Source organism: Peromyscus leucopus, chromosome 8b, assembly GCF_004664715.2.
Source record: "Peromyscus leucopus breed LL Stock chromosome 8b, UCI_PerLeu_2.1, whole genome shotgun sequence".
In the NCBI taxonomy this organism is placed as follows: Eukaryota; Metazoa; Chordata; class Mammalia; order Rodentia; family Cricetidae; genus Peromyscus; species Peromyscus leucopus.
In genome coordinates this window covers 53,296,439-53,314,192 of record NC_051086.1, presented here as the reverse complement: position 1 = coordinate 53,314,192, position 17,754 = coordinate 53,296,439, and positions in this window count along the sequence as shown.

Below are 17,754 nucleotides of genomic sequence, written 5' to 3'. Positions count from 1 at the left end.
CCTAAGGCTGGCATTCCTGGAGAATCAGTTGAGCTCTCTATCGCCAGAATGATATTTGTTGGAAGATCTTGGAAATCAGGTTCCTGAGAGGAAGGCCTGGGAAGACAGAGAATAACTGCTAAAGATCACGTAACGGCATAAAACCAGGACTTGGAAGGCAGGCGGCAACTCCGTGGATCTGAGGACACGGGGACTGAGGCATTCCAGACAGTGGCGAATAGCAATGGCGGCCTGACAGAGTTCTCGGCGACCTGACAGAGTTCTCGGTTGGGGATCTGAATTTTATTACTTAACAGGTTTAAGACTTGTTTACTTTATGTATATGAGTGTTTTATCTGCATCTATGTATGTGCAACACATGCAGGCCTGGTGGCCAGGAGGGTCAGAAGAGAAGGCTGGATCCCCAGGACCTGGGGTTATAGGTCGGTGTGAGCTACCATGTGGGTGCTGGGAACCCCCCCCCTGGGTCCTCTCAAAAGCAGCACGTCTTAACCGCTGAGCCATCTCGCCAGCCCCCGTGAACTTTGTTGTTATGATGGCACAGATATTATAAGTGGTTTAATGGCGGCTTCTTTTTATGACTGTAAGTGCCCCGGGAGACGAAAGAATCACGATGGCCGGGTGGTGGTAGCAGATCTCTGTGAGTTCAAGGCCAGCCTGGTCTACAGAGATACAGAGAGCGTTCCAGAACAGCCAGGACTGTCATACAGAGAAACCCTGTCTTCAAAAACCAAAAACAAATAATCAGCAACAATAAAAACAAAATCATGATCGATGCCAGGTGGCTGTGAAAGGCAATTTTGCTGGAGATATTATTTTCTTTTAATTATTTTATTTTGGGTAAGGAGGTTTTACCTGCATGTATGTCTTCACATCATATGCGTGCTCGGCACCTGCAGAAGTCAGAGAGAGTGTCAGATCCCTGGAACTGGAGTTACAGACAGTTGTAGGCTGCCGTGTGGGTGCTGGGAACCGAACCTGGGACCTCTGGAAGCCAGTGCTCTTAACTTCTGTTGCTGGGATGATGGTGGAGTCGTTCCAAGTCATGATTATCAGGAGCAATATACAAAGTATGGATGATTACTGGGCGGTGGTGGCACACGCCTTTATCTCAGCACTCGGAAGACAGAGCCAGGAGGATATCTGTGAGTTCGAGGCCAGCCTGTACTACAGAGCGAGTTCCAGGACAGGCACCAAAATTACACTGAGAAACCCTGTCTTGAAAAACCAAAAAAAAAAAAAAAAAAAAAAAAAAAAAAAAAAAAAAATGGACGATGCTGTGAGGTTCCTGAGTGTCCCACATGGGGGCAGCATTGGGCAGTTCTGTGACCAGACCATAGCTGTGGTTAAGCATTTAAGTTTAATCTTAGTATCCGGGCTTTATTTTATTCTGTCCTACAAAAAGATTATCAGTAACAATGTTAAAGAGACACCGTGCTATGTGAATCAAAGAAATGGGGGTGTTTAAAAATGGCGTTCTTGGACATGGGCGTGAGAAGAAGGTAGAGGCGGACGTGCCTGTCTACAGTATCAGTTGTTTGTAGGCAAGGGGATGGGGTGCTTCGAAAACACCGAAAACTGCAATCTAATGGGGAAGAGGAACATATCCACCAAACGGGGGTGTTCTAGTCCGCTGCCTGATGCTGTGACAAAACTCTGACCAAAATCAGGGAAGAGTTTCTTTTAGCTTAGCGGTTACAGTCACTCCAAGGAATGCCAAGGCAGGAACTGAAGCCGGCCCGCCGAGGAACGCCACTCTCCTGTCTTTCTCTGAGGCTACCATTCAGCTACCTTCCTTAGCTAGCCCCGCCCCGCCTGTTGAGGGTCACTACCACTCACAGTGGGCAGGACCCTCTACACCAATTAACAATTCGAAATAAATAAAAGAAAATGACCACAAGCCAATCAGATGGAGACAACGCCTCGGCTGAGGCCCCTCCCCCCTCCCAGCATGTCAAGATGACAACCGAGATTAGCGCCACAGGAGGAAGGTGTGGATTGGAGATATGAACTATGCGAAAGAGCGCTGTGCATTTAGGGGTTTGGGGGATACATGGAGGAGTTACCGGAGGGGTAGCTTGAGCAGGGAAGGATGAATAGCTACCACAGGCAGAGAATCCTGGGAGCCCGTTGTTACAATGGGGAGGATGAAGTTGACATAGAAATGTTGTGGTCGCGGAGGATCAGCAGGAGAATGCTTGTTGCCTAGCATGTTCAAGACCCTGGGTCCAAATGCTAGCCCTACCAAGTGGGGATTCCATATCATCTGTATCTATACCTATATCTGTATCGTACCTATATCTATATCATACCTATATCTATATCATACCTATATCTGTATCTACACCTATATCTGTATCATACCTATATCTGTATCATACCTATATCTGTATCTACACCTATATCTGTATCATACCTATATCTGTATCATACCTATATCTGTATCTACACCTATATCTGTATCATACCTATATCTGTATCTACACCTATATCTGTATCATACCTATATCTGTATCATACCTGTATCTATATCTATACCTATATCTGTATTGATCTCTGTATCTGTATCTATGCCTATATCTATATCTGTATCAATCTCTGTATCTGTATCTTTACATAGAGAATAAGAGAGAGAATTGTTGGAGGGAGAATGGAGGAAAGAGAGTGGGAAGGGTGAGGATAAGAAATAGGTGAGGAAATCCTCTGGGGGGCAGAAGGGTGGGGGCAGGTACTTCTTGAGAAGACTGACTGCTCCCAATGACCGTCTGTACCATCTAAAATTCTCCAGAAGACTGGCTACTTGGTAAAATCATCTGTGTATGCAGAGTCCCAGTTCTCTGGCTGGAACGTGTGTCGTCCCCCCTCCAATGGGGTCTCAAACTATAGCCAGGTTGGCTTTGAACTTGGGGTTCTATTACCTCAACTGCTTGAGTGCTGGGCACTGGAGAAGAGGGACACCACTCTGTCTGCATATCCTTCAGTTTCTGTCTCCACCACTAGCTCTTGGACCTTTTAGTCTTGCGGCACCCGAGGCTGCATTAGCAGTAAGGAGGGCAGTGGGGGCCCTTCCCACTGGGCTCTGGGCTGGTTCTTCAGTGATATTATTTCCAGAAAACTAAACCAGCATTCAGGCTGTGGCATGGTTTAAATAGAAAGATGAGAGCAAAAGCCTTTAGGATGATAAATGTGGAGATTACCCTAGTGCTGCTAAGGAGTGTGAATGAACTTAGTCGAGGTTTTCTATTGTTTCTGCTGCACACGGAATTCACACTTCTTCAGTGGACAACCCTACAGGGGTACTGTGGTCTGTCCAGGGAAATCTGCAAGGTCTTCAAGTCTAGGACAAGAGCTTAGACCAGGGAAGACTGAGTTGTCCTAATAATTTTTTCTTTTTCTTTTTTCCTTTTTTTTTTTTTTTTTTTTTTTTGCAAATTTTAGTTTGAATTGTTTATTGGCTTGCTCAATAATTTCAGACAACTGGGGATAAGAACATGTGATCTGGGGGAGTGTTGAATTTTTTCATGACTTTGCTGGTGAAATGAGCCCCTGGCTATGTGCAGAGGCAAGTGGATTTTCCCAAGGGGGAAATTCATCCCGACAGAAGTTTAGCCACTGTAGAGGGGCTTTTTACCTGAGAGGACTTCCTGTCACTGCAGGTGCAGGCAAATGATGCCAAGAGCATAGCCACACCCCAAGATTTAGGACAGCAGGAGAGTGTGGTCAGAGGCGCTGTCTCGCTTCTACATCAGGGTCTTCCCAGGATCACAGGAGTTTATGCAGGAGAGATGAAGGGACACTTTGATTGTAAGGAGTGAAGTCACCCTACCAGCGACTGGCTGAGAGGTTATTTCCTTCCTGATTGGGAATGGTTTTGTGAAGACTGGATTTGGAGAGACTGAAAGATGCCAAGTGGCTCTCTCAGTGTCACTAAAGCCACTTTGGGAATCTTGAGAGGATGAAATCGTTGTGTTGTTTCTGTCTGGCATTTGCATCTTCAAGGGCTTTTAGATGAAATCTTTAAATTTTTTTTTTTTCAGTTAGGGCATCATTTAGTCTGGTTGTCCTGGGATTAGAACAGATATACAAGTTGCTGAAGCTGTACGTCAACTAACAGCTTTCTTCTAGCCTCTGGTCTTACTTTTGGTGGTATAAACTTCTATTTTTAGTCTGGCCAGAGTTTGCTTTAAAAATCAGATCTTGCCCCCACCCCTATCCCAATCTCAGCCTCAGCAGCCAATCAGCAGGTAAGTCACCTGCAGCCAGGCCCCTCTACCACCATCCCTAGAAGCATCAGAGGCCCCTGGAGGAATGGTCCCCACCTACACGGATTGGAGGAAGAGGTGAGAGCCTGGTATCCCAGCTGGACAGCCCCTCTCTCTAGGCCCTAGGTCCCAGACACATCCCACAGCCCTCCCCCACCCATCGCAGCCCCAGCAGCTGGTCAGCAGGCAAGACTCCTGAGGCCAGGCCACACAGTCATCATCCCCAGCAGCATCAGAGGCCCCCAGAGGCACAGGCTCCACCTGCACCAACTGAAGGAACAGCAGCCCCACAGGCACACACACCACCAGCACTGATTGGAGGAAGAATTAACACCTGTAACTATAATTACCCCAAACCCAGATGGGTAGACGGCAGTCTAAGAATACATTCAACAACATGAAGAGCAATATGGCAAAACCAGAATCTAGTGGTTCTACAACAGCAAGACCTGAACATCCCAACGCAGATGAAGCAGAAGAAAAGAACCTTCAAAATAACTTCATGAAGATGATAGAGATCCTTAAAGAGGAAATGAGAAATCCCCTTAAAGAAATGGAGGAAAAGACAAACAAAAAGTTGGAAGAAATCAATAAATCCCTTAAGGAAAGCCAAGAAAAAAAATAATCAAACAGGTGAAGGAAACAGTTTAATTTGAAAATTGAAATAGAGGCAATAAAGAAAACACAAACTGAGGGAACTCTGGAAATGGAAAATCTGGGTAGACAAATGGGAACTACAGATGCAAGTGTAACCAATAGAATACAAGGGATGGAAGACAGAATCTTAGGTGTTGAAGATACGATAGAGGAAATAGATTCATCGGTCAAAGAGAATGTCAAATCCAACAAATTCTTAACACAAAACATCCAGACAATCTGGGACATTATGAAAAGCCAAATCTAAGAATAATAGGGATAGAAGAAGGAGAATTTCAGCTCAAAGACACAAAAATACATTCAAAAAATCATAGAAGAAAACTTTCCCAACCTAAAGAAGGACATGCCTATGAAGGTACAAGAAGCTTACAGAACACCGAATAGACTGGACCACAAAAACAAAGTCCCCTCACCACATAATAGTCAAAACACTAAACATACAGAATAAAGAAAGAATATTAAGAGCTGCAAAGAACAAGATCAAGTAACATATAAAGGCAGACCTATCAATGGAGACTCTAAAAGCCAGAAGGTCCTGCACAGACATTTTGCAGATACTAAGAGACCATGGATGCCAGCCCAGACTACTATACCCAGCAAAACTTTCAATCATTATAGATGGAGAAAACAAGATATTTCGAGACAAAACCAGATTTAAACAATGCCTACCCACTCATCCAGCCATACAGAAAGTGCTAGAAGGAAAACTCCAATCCAAGGAAGTTAGCTACACCCACAAAAACACAAGCAATAGATAATCTCACACTAGCAAATCCCAAAGAAGGAACACACACACACACACACACACACACACACACACACACAACAACCACTACCAACAAAACCAAAAAATAACAGGAATTAACAATCATTGGTCATTAATGTCTCTTAATATGAATGGACTCAATTCACCTATAAAAAGACACAGGCTAACAGAATGAGTACCAAAACAGGATTCATCCTTCTGCTGCATACAAGAAACACATCTCAACTTCAAAGACAGGAATTACCTCAGAGTAAAAGGTTGAGGAAAGATTTTCCAATCAAATGGACCTAAGAAACAAGCTGGTGTAGCTATCTTAATATCTAACAAAATAGACTTCAAACTAAAATTAATCAAAAGAGATGGAGAAGGACATTTCATACTCATCACAGGAAAAATTCATCAAGATGAAGCCTCAATTTTGAACATATATGCCCCAAATACAAGGGTATACACATTTGTAAAAGAAACATTACAAATGGAAACACATGAAGTATGAACCAAAGGCTGAGGGGCCCCCCAGCTGGATCAGGCCCTCTGAATAGGTGAGACAGTTGATTGGCTTGGTCAGTCTGGGAGGCAACTAGGCAGTGTGACCAAGTCCTGTGCTCATTGCATGAGTTGGCTGTTTGAAATCTGGAGCTTATGCAGGGACACTTGGCTCAGTCTGGGAGGAAGGGACTGGACCTGCCTGGACTGAGTCTACCAGGTTGATTGCAGTCCTCGGGAAGGATTTGCCCTGGAGGAGGTGGGAATGGGTGGTGGTCTGGAGGTAAGGGGAGGGGGTGGGAGGGGGGAGAATAGGGGAACCTGTGGCTGATATGTAGAACTGAATGGTATTGTAAAATAAAATAAATAAAATTAAAAAAAAGAAACATTACTAAAGCTTAAATTACACATCAAACCCTACACTCTAATAGTGGGAGACTTCAATGCCTCACTTTCATCAATGGATAGGTCTACCAGACAGAAACTTAACAGAGAAATAAAGGAACTAACAGATGTTACGACTCAAATGGACTTAACAGATATCTACAGAAAATTTCACCCTAACACAAAAGAATATACCTTCTCAGCACACCATGGAACCTCCTTTAAAATTGACCACTTACTCAGTTACAAAGCAAATCTCAACAGAAACAAAAAAATTGGAATAACTACCTGTATCTTATCAGATCACCATGGCTTAAAGTTAGAATTCAACAACAACACAAATTACAGAAAGCCTACAATCTCATGGAAACTGAACAACACTCAACTGAATCACCACTGGGTCACGGAAGAAATAAAGAAAGAAATTAAAGACTTCCTAGAATTCAGTGAAAATGAATGCACAACATACCCAAACTTATGGGACACTATGAAAACAGTTCTAAGAGGGAAATTCATAGCACTAAATGCCCACATAAAGAAGTTGGAGAATTCTCACACTAGTGACTTAACAGCACACCTGAAAGCTCTAGAACAAAAAGAAGCAAACTCACCCAGGAGGAGTAGATGGCAGGAAATAATCAAACTGAGGAATGAAATCAATAAAACAGAAACAAAGAGGACAATACAAAGAATCAATGAAACAAAGAGCTGGTTCTTCAAGAAAATCAACAAGACAGACAAGTTCTTATCAAAACTAACCAAAAGGAAGAGATAATATCCAAATTAACAAAATCAGAAATGAAAAGGAAGATATAACAACAAGCACTGAGGAAATCCAGAGAATCATTAGGTCATACATCAAAAACCTGTATTCTACAAAACTGGAAAATCTAAAAGAACCAGACAATGGAGCCGGGCGTGGTGGCGCACGCCTTTAATCCCAGCACTCGGGAGGCAGAGCCAGGCGGATCTCTGTGAGTTCGAGGCCAGCCTGGGCTACCAAGTGAGCTCCAGGAAAGGCACAAAGCTACACAGAGAAACCCTGTCTCGAAAAAACCAAAAAAAAAAAAAAAAAAAAAAAAAAGAACCAGACAATGTTCTGGATAGGTACTACTTACCAAAATTAAATCAAGACCAGATAAACAATTTAGACTTATTTCCCCTAAGGAAATAGAAATAGTCTTGAAAGTCTCCCCCCTCAAAAAAGCCCAGGGCCTGATGGTTTGAGCACAAAATTCTACCAGAATTTCAAAGAAGAACTAATACCAATACTCCACTGTAGCCAGAAGTTTTCCTGTGTTTTACAGCCACTTGGTCCCAAATAAACACACAGAGGCTTATATTAATTACAAACTGTTTGGGCTATAGTGAGCTTCTTGCTCACTAGCTCTTTCATCTTAATTTTTTTTTTTTTTTTTTTTTTTTTGGTTTTTCGAGACAGGGTTTCTCTGTGTAGCTTTGCGCCTTTTCCTGGAACTCACTTGGTAATCCAGGCTGGCCTCGAACTCACAGAGATCCGCCTGCCTCTGCCTCCCGAGTGCTGGGATTAAAGGCATGCGCCACCACCGCCCGGCCTCTTTCATCTTAAATTAAACCACCCCTACATGGCCGTGGCATTATCAGTCTGCTAGCATGTTGCACCTTGGGCAGCGGGCTGGCCTCTTCCATGACTCCACCTTCCTTCTGCCTGTACCTTTGCTTGGATTTCCCACCTGTCTATAACCTGTCTTGTCAAAGGTCAAATCAACTTCTTTCTTAACTAATGATAGCAATTCACAGCATACAGAAAGACCATCCCACAGCACTCCTCAAATTGTTCCACACAATAGAAACAGTGAGAACATTGCCAAACTCTTTTTTTTTTTCCCAATCACAGGCAATTTATTTTGTTCTATTCATTCACAGTTAATACAGAAAATACTTGGAAACATTTCCATATAATGTTTGACACAGAAATCATCAGATAGAAGTATACAATGTTGACAGGAGACAGTACATTTATAATTTATAACCCCAAATGTATTTATAAATTAGAAATGGAAAGATCTACAAATGAAATTATGAAGGTTCACCAAAGTCATTTAATCTGTCAGTTTCTCATTCATTTTTATGTCTTAATAATATTCTATTGTATGAATAAGCCACATTTTATTTCTCTCTAATATTTGATAGCTATTTGAGTTGTTTTAACTTTTTTACTATTAGCAACACACTGCTGTAAACCTTCATGTACATGTTTCATAGGTGCACATTTTCAGTAGTTTGAGGATATATTCCTAAGGGTAGAATTGTTGAGTAACAGAGTAACAATGTTTTGCATTTTGACCAACCACCAAACTGCTTTGCCAAAGTGGCACACCATTTTACAATCTCACCAAATCCTTGTTTTTAAACCTCTGATTTTTGTACAAAAGCATTCAATCATTCTGTCAGACCAAACCAGGAAAAGTAAGCTATAGTTCAGAGCTGTTCTATTCCATTTATGTTCTATTCCAAACTCTTTCTATGAGGCTACAGTTACCATGATACCCAAACCACACAAAGATGCAAGAAAGAAAGAGAATTACAGACCAATCTCCCTCATGAACATTGATGCAAAAAAAAAAAAATACTCAATAAAGTACTGGCAAACCAAATCCAAGAACACATCAAAAAAAGTCATCCACTATGATCAAGTAGATTTCATCCAGAGATGCAGTGCTGGTTCAACATATGAAAATCTGTCAATGCAATCCACCATATAAACAAACTGAAAGAAAAAAAATCACATAATTATCTCATTAGATTCGGTAAAAGCCTTTGACAAAATCCAACACCCCTTCATGATAAAGGTTTTGGAGAGATCAGGGATACAATGAACATACCGAAACATAATAAAAGCAACTTACAGCAAGCCTACAGCCAAATCAAACTAAATGGAGAGAAACTCAAAGCTATTTTAATAAAATCAGGAACAAGATAGTATATATAAGTGACCCCAAAAATTCTACCAGGGAAACTCCTACAGCTGACAGACTACTTCAGTAGTGTGACAGAATACAAGATTAACTAAAAAGCTCTCCTATATACAAATGATAAATGGGCTGGGAAAGAAATCAGGGAAAAACAACCTTCATAATAGCCACAAATAACATAAAATGTCTTGGGGTAACTCTAACCAAACAAGTGAAAGACCTGTGTAACAAGAACTTTAAGGCTTTGAAGGAAGAATTTGAAGAAGCTATCAGAAAATGGAAATATCTCCCATGCTCCTGGATAGGTAGGATTAACATAGTAAAAAAAAAAAAAAAAAAAAAAAAAAAAAAAAAAAAAAAAAAAAAAAAAAAAAAGTAGATTAACATAGTAAAAATGGCAATCTTACCAAAAGCAATCTACAGATTCAATGCAATCCCCATCAAAATCCCAACACAAATCTTCACAGACCTGGAAAGAACAATGCTCAACTTCATATGGAAAAATAAAAAACCCAGGATAGCCAAAACAATCCTGTATAATAAAGAAGCCTTTGGAGGCATCACCATCCCTGACTTCAATCTCTACTATAGAGCTATAGTAATAAGAACAGCTTGGTATTGACATAAAAACAAACACATGGATCGATTAAATCAAATTGAAGACCCTGACATTAATCCACATACCTATTAACACCTGATTTTTTGACAAAGAAGCCAAAACTGTACAGTGGAAAAAAGAAAGCATCTTCAACAAACGGTGCTGGCATAACTGGATGTCAACATGTAGAAGAATGCAAACAGATCCATATCTGTCACCATGCACAAAACTCAGTTCCAAGTGGATCAAAGACCTCAACATAAATTTAGTTACTCTGAATCTGATAGAAGATAAAGTTATTAGTGAAATTATTAAGGTCACTCCACATAGTTAAAAGGGAGGTTTATTTTGTGGGGTAACTTACAAGTGAAGGGATAGGTAACAGGGTCTGGGAAAGGTGTAGCACAGTCTAGCGGTGTTCTCTGGAGAACTCTGCTCAGTCTACCTCCAGTGTCCAGGGTCCAGGAACCAAGAGAGCGGCCCATCCAGATCTCAGGTCTTCAGGGTCCTCTCTCGGCCCCCACTTCTAGGCGTGACAATTACCAAAACCTCAATGGGGGTTGGAACTTCCAGATCAAAGCTGGAATGGCTACCCACTACATCTCCCCCTTTTGTCTAAATAAGAAGGTTCTAACCCAATATAAGATTATATAAAGGAATGGTTATCAAATATTGTCCAGGAGTAATGAGGGATAATGACCTAGAAAAGATGGAACTGTAACCAATTCGAACAATATCAAGCAAGAAACACTTACTAAAATTCAGAGAAGTCTAGAGCGTAGATAAATGGCATGTTACAAAGATCATTCCAACAGGTATTCTATCCTAAAGAACCTGAGTCTAATACTTAATATGTTCTATCTAAGATATTATATATATACTAAGTTGTAACTATAACTGCTAGTCTTCAATCCCATCAAAGACCTGAGAAGGAATATAATAGTACCTGAGAAATGGTAGATGAATGCAAGCAACTTTTGGGAATCTTGCAAAAGTAGACAGAGACAGCTGGCAGCCTGGACAGTCACTTAATGTTTCTCAGCATTGTTGGTGCGTTCAAATTGGCTACAGGCCTAGAGTATCCGACAGACCATTTTCAGAAGCAGGAATTCTGAAAGACCATCTTACCCTGTCTTGGCAGAGTTCAGAAGTCACTCTTCTTTGTGTCCCGCTTGTCCAGAAGGACAGCACTTGTATTGTCAGCAGTTGAGGCAAGGGCAGTTCTTTGCCCAATAGGCCATTTTGTGCCAAGAAGACAAACTTCCAAATGGAAATGTCTTAGAAGCCCAACCTTCTCTCGGAATCAAATTGGTGCAGCCAGGAGCAACTGTGTCTCACGTCAACAGAATTCTAAGTTATTTAAATGCCATATTCTCTAGGTCCATGAAGTGTTTGAAGACTACCTGTCCATCTGACCTATGGTTTTTTTTTTTGTTTTTTTTTTGTTTTTTTGAGACAGGGTTTCTCTGTGTAGCTTTGCACCTTTCCTGGAACTCACTTGGTAGCCCAGGCTGGCCTCGAATTCACAGAGATCCGCCTACCTCTGCCTCCTGAGTGCTGGGATTAAAGGCGTGTGCCATCACCGCCGGCCCATTCAACCTATGTTATCTGTGAATCTGGATAACCTAACTAACATAACTATAGACATGACAAGCATAGGTGACTATAAATCTGTAAGTCTTATCTACCTAAATAACCTAAGGACTAAGGCTTCCTGTAAACAAGGTAAACAGTCTATAAGCAAATGTATGGTAAAGGACGATGACTTCAAAATTGTGACAATACACAGGATATTTATAACAGAGGTAGGAATATATAGTGCAATATGCAATATGATAATAATATTAAATATATATCAATATACAGAATATCCTAAACAGAAGTAGAACATACATACAGTATGACAGATATAAATTTACATTTGTATCAATATTCAAATATTTCAAATAAGAGTAGAAATATATGTACATTATAACAATTTAGTTCTGTATTTGTATCAATATATAAATTATCTTAAACAGGAATATAAAAATAGTTTACATTTGTATCAACATATAAGAATCCATAACAGTGCAAATTACAGTGCAAATTATCTAAGGCTGCTATTTTACTAAATTTGTATATACAATAATCTACCATAATATCTTATACCTATCCATTCCATTTCTTCTTTTCCTTTTTTTTTTTGAGACACTTTTTCTTTTCTTAAGGAGAATACTGAGTCTAATAGGAAGTAGTCTTGAACACATTGAAATAGGAGACCATTTCCTAAATATAACACCAGTAGCACAGACACTGAGAGAACAATTAATAAACGGGACCTCCTGAAACTGAGAAGCTTCTGTAATGCAAAGGACATGGTAAACAAGACAAAATAGCACCCTACAGAATAGGAAAAGATCTTCACCAACCTCACATCTGACAGAGGGCTGATCTCCAAAATATATAAAGAACTCAAGAAACTAGACATCAAAATACCAAATAATCCAATTTAAAAATGGCATACAGATCTAAACAGAGAATTCTCAACAGAAGAATCTCAAGTGGTTGAAAGACATTTAAGGAATTGCTCAACATCCTTAGTCATCAGGGAAATGCAAATCAAAATGACTCTGACACTTTACACTTGTCAGAATGGCTAAGATCAAAAACACTGATGACAGCTTATCCTGGAGAGGATGTGGAATGGGGGGAAGATTCCTCCACTGCTGGTGTAGTGCAAACTTGTACAGCCACTTTGGAAATCAGTATGGCTGTTTCTCAGAAAATTTGGCAATCAATCTACCTCAAAACCCAGCAATACCACTCTTGGGCATATACCCAAAGGAGGCACAATCATACCATAAGGACACTTTCTCAACTATGTTCATGGCAGTATTATTCGTAATAGCCAGAACCTGGAAATCACCTAGATGCCCCTCAACCGAAGAATGGATAGAGAAAATGTGGTACATTTACGCAATGGAGTACTACCCAGCAGAGAAAAACAATGACCTCATGAAATTTGCAGGCAAATTGATGGAACTGTAAAAAAAAAATCCTGAGTGAGGAAACCCAGACCCAGAAAGAGAAACACAGTCTGTACTCACTCATAAGTGGATATTAGACATAAAACAAAGGATAACCAGGCTACAATTCGAAACCCCAAAGCTAGGTAACAAGGAGGACCCTAAGAGGGACATGCATAGATTGCCCTGGGAAGGGGAAAGAGATACGTTCTCCTGGGTAAACTGGGAGTGGGAGGGAGGCAGGGGGATGAGAACATGAGAGAATGGGATGGGAAAGTTGGGGAGGGACAGAGAAGGAGAGTAAAGAAAGAGATATCTTGACAGAGGGAGCCATTATGGGTTTAGGGAGAAACCTGGTGCTAGGGAAATTCCCAGGAATCCACAAGGATGACCCCAGCTGAGACTCCAATCGATAGTGGAGAGGTCCCTGAGCTGGCCTTCCCTTGTAGTCAGATTGGTGGCTACCTTACTTGTCATCATAGAACCTTCATCCAGTAACTGACGGAAGCAGATGCAGTGATCCACAGCCAATCACGGGGCTGAGCTCCGGGAGTCCAGTCAAAGGGGGAGGAGGGATTCTATGAGCAAGGGGGGCGGGTGGTTAAGATCATGATGGGGAAACCCACAGAGACAGCTGACCTGAGCTTGTGGGAGCTCATGGATTCTGGACTGGCAGCTGGGGAACTGCATGGGACCGAACTAGACCCTCTGAAATGGGTGACAGTTGTGTGGCTTGGGCAGTTTGGGGGGGGGCCGGTAGTGGGACCATGATTTATCCCTAGTGCATAAACTGGTTGTTTGGTGCCTATTCCCTATGGAGGGATACCTTGCTCATCCTTGATGCAGTGGGGAGGGGCTTAGTCCTTCCTCAACTTGATGTGCCATGCTTTGCTGACTCCCCATGGGAAGCCTTACTCTCTCTGAGGAGTGGAAGGGAGGGGGAGAGGGGAGTGTGGGAGGAGGGGAGGGAGGGGAACTGTGGCTGGTATATAAAATGAAAAAAAAAACTTTAAAATAAATTTTAAAAAACTCAGGTCTTGAGGGACTGGAGAGACAGTTCAGAATTTAAGACCATTTGCTTTGAAATCATGAGAACCAGAGGTGAGGTGTCAGCACCCACTTTTTTAAAAAATTTTATTTATTTTATTTTACAATACCATTCAGTTCTACATATCAGCCATGGGTTCCCCTGTTCTCCCCCTCCCACCCCTTCCCTTACCTCCAGACCACCCCCATTCCCACCTCCTCCAGGGCAAAGCCTCCCCCGAGGACTGCGATCAACCTGGTAGACTCAGTCCAGGCAGGTCCAGTCCCTTCCTCCCAGACTGAGCCAAGCGTCCCTGCATAAGCTCCAGGTTTCAAACAGCCAACTCATGCAATGAGCACAGGACTTGGTCCCACTGCCTAGTTGTCTCCCAAACAGATCAAGCAATCAACTGTCTCACCTATTCAGAGGGCCTGATCCATCTGGGGGCCCCTCAGCCTTTGGTTCATAGTTCATGTGTTTCCATTCGTTTGGCTATTTTTTTTTTCAATAATTGAGTAAAACCGAAATTTATTATAAGCCACAGTCGTCCTAGGGACCTCCATGCTATATATATAGCCTTCATGGTTCTATGGGTTGTGGTCTGATTGTTCTTTATTTTATATCTAGAATCCACTAATGAGTGAGTACATACCATGACTGTCTTTCTGGGTTTGGGTTACCTCACTCAGGATGATTTTTTCTAGTTCCATCCATTTGCCTGAAAATTTCATGCTGTCATTGTTTTTCTCTGCTGAGTGGTACTCCATTGTATATAAGTACCACATTTTTTTTCATCCATTCTTCCGCTGACGGGCATCTAGGTTGTTTCCAGGTTCTGGCTATTACAAATAGTGCTGCTATGAACATAGCTGAGCATGTATCTTTTATGATATGAATCAGCATTCCTTGGGTATATGCCCAAGAGTGGGATGGCTGGGTCTTGAGGTAGTTCGATTCCTAATTTTCTGAGAAACCGCCATACTGATTTCCACAGTGGTTGTACAAGTTTACATTCCCACCAACAGTGGAGGAGTGTTCCCTTTGCTCCACATCCTCTCCAACATTGACTGTCATTGGTGTTTTTGATCGTAGCCATTCTGACATGTGTAAGGTGGTATCTCAGAGTCGTTTTGATTTGCATTTCTCTGATGATTAAGGATGTTGAGCATTTCTTTAAATGTCTTTCAGCCATTTGTGATTCTTGTTTTGTGAATTCTCTGTTTAGCTCTTTAGCCCATTTTTTAATTGGACTGTTCAGTATTTTGATGTCTAGTTTCTTGAGTTCTTTATATATTGTGGAGATCAATCCTCCGTCAGATGTGGGGTTGGCAAAGATCTTTTCCCATTCTGTTGGCTGTCTTTTTGTCTTATTGTGTCTTTTGCCCTGCAAAAGCTTCTCAGTTTCAAGAGGTCCCATTTATTAATTGTTGCAGCACCCACTTTTAACAGGCTGCGTGGCCAGCAAACACCTGCACCTCCACACCAAAGGACCCATGGCCTCCTCTGACCTCTGTATGCTCACAGTACACACACACACACACACACACACACACACACACACACACACACACAGAGATGCAAGCACACACACAGATACAAACACACAGATGCAAACACACACACACAGATGCAAACACACACACACAGATGCAAACACACACACACAGATGCAAACACACACACACACACACACACACACACACACACATTTTTAAAAACCAGGCCTCAAGACAGTCAGCCACCTGTTTCTCATTTTAACTAGTGTCCAAGAATGAGTCACAAATTGCAGAGTTTACATAAGTCACTAAAGTCACATAATGCTCAGAAAACATGTCTGCTGTCTGTGTGGATGTTCTATTTCTCACAGCTATACTGTAGGGTCTTGTAAGAGTCACAAATCCTAGGTGAGTGGATTTTGCTCAGGTAGGGCTCATATCATGTTCCGTGGGCTGATGAGATCTGAAATGTGGAATGTAAGGGTGAGTCTTCTTGGAAACTTTCTGGGGTGCAGAAGTTCAACTATCAACAAGGAAGGTGGGATCTGCTGGTGCAAGGGGAACTTCAGCCAGATCAAATGGGAAAAGCGCCTGAGTCCTTGTGGCATAATTGGGTGTTATTTCTTCAAGTGTGAAATTAGGCCTCTGATAGTGGAAAGAGTGGACAAATCGCATAAAAAGAAGCTTTGGGAAATGTTGGGTGCTACCATCAGGGGAAGGATTTGGACTTTCTGTGGCACCGTGAGAATGACACCGTGCAAACTCAGTTGTGTCTTGAACCACATTTGCAGTAACCGTGACTCCTCGGGAGCGTCGAAGGCTCCAGATGTAGGGTGAGGGTAAAATGTCAGGAGACTGCTGCTTTCCATCTTTCTTCTTTTGCTTGCTTTGTTTTTGTGATGGGATCTCATGTAGCTCAGGCTAGGCTTGAACTTGCTGTGTTGTTGGAAATGAACTCTGGATTGTCTTGCCCCTCCCAAGTGCTAGGATTCCAGACACGTGACACCGTAACCAGCTTCTCAGCCTTTCCTTTTCCTGAGATGGACTCTCTAAGGTACATCCTTCTTTCTCGTAGTTGGGAGGTCTGGACATAGGAACGGGAGGAAGAGTTTTTACAGGTCCAATGCAGTTACAGAGAATCACCCCATTAAAGGGTTCAGACACTCATTTAATCACAGTCTATAAAGAGAAATGCTAGGACAGGGAAATCAGGACTCAGGAGTGTCGTTTTGGATAATAGATACTTAGATAATAACAAGGGCGACCTCAGCACATCTAGGAACAATGTTCTGTATTCAGGGGGTCGTGTTGCAGCCAGCACACTTGTACTTTATCTCTTGAACCTCACATCTCTCTCAGTCAGATCTTCTAAGCACGGGGCATGTGTCACTGAATCATCAAGTGTGCAGATGAGGTTGTCTTCACACTGACTGAGTACTCAATTATGAAGTGAAACCAGATCCAGTTACTTCACAGAGACTCTTAGATTAGTGACAGTCCATGGGTAGGGCATGGATGGAACTGTCCACCAGCATGGACTCAAAAGCCTGTGGCCTTAACAACTGCTCCAGTCTTCCCCCATCATCTCACGTCCAAGTTTCTTCCCATGTGGCGATCACAAAATCTTAGGTCCAACTCTTCTGTTAATGCGTCCTAATCTCGTTTTGATTTGGAGGAGTTTTCTATTGCCTAATGTTTTGAAACAGTGAGGATGAGATAGTCGTTCCAAAGACCACCTGCAAAAGCTTCATGCTGATTTGGTAATTCCCATTTTCTAATTTGAAATAATAGATACAGGCAATTGGTGGCTTTTCCTCCTAGAAAGGAACTTCGCTGTGGGCACAATACTATGGCAGTTTCTTGGTGCCTATGTAACTATGGTATGAAGAAAAACAGATGTAGATACACAGCTGGAACAGATGTGTTGCCAGCTGCAGGTGCATCTGTGGGTCGAGCCATCTTCTCTGTGATGCTGTCTATGAGGAGAGGAGCAGAGTCATTCAGTACACTGCTTAGCATGAGTCAGGGTTAGAAACCTGACGGCCTAGAGTTCATGAGTTCCTACGAGCTCGGCTCAGTTGTCTCTGTAGGTTTCCCCATCATGATCTTGACCCCC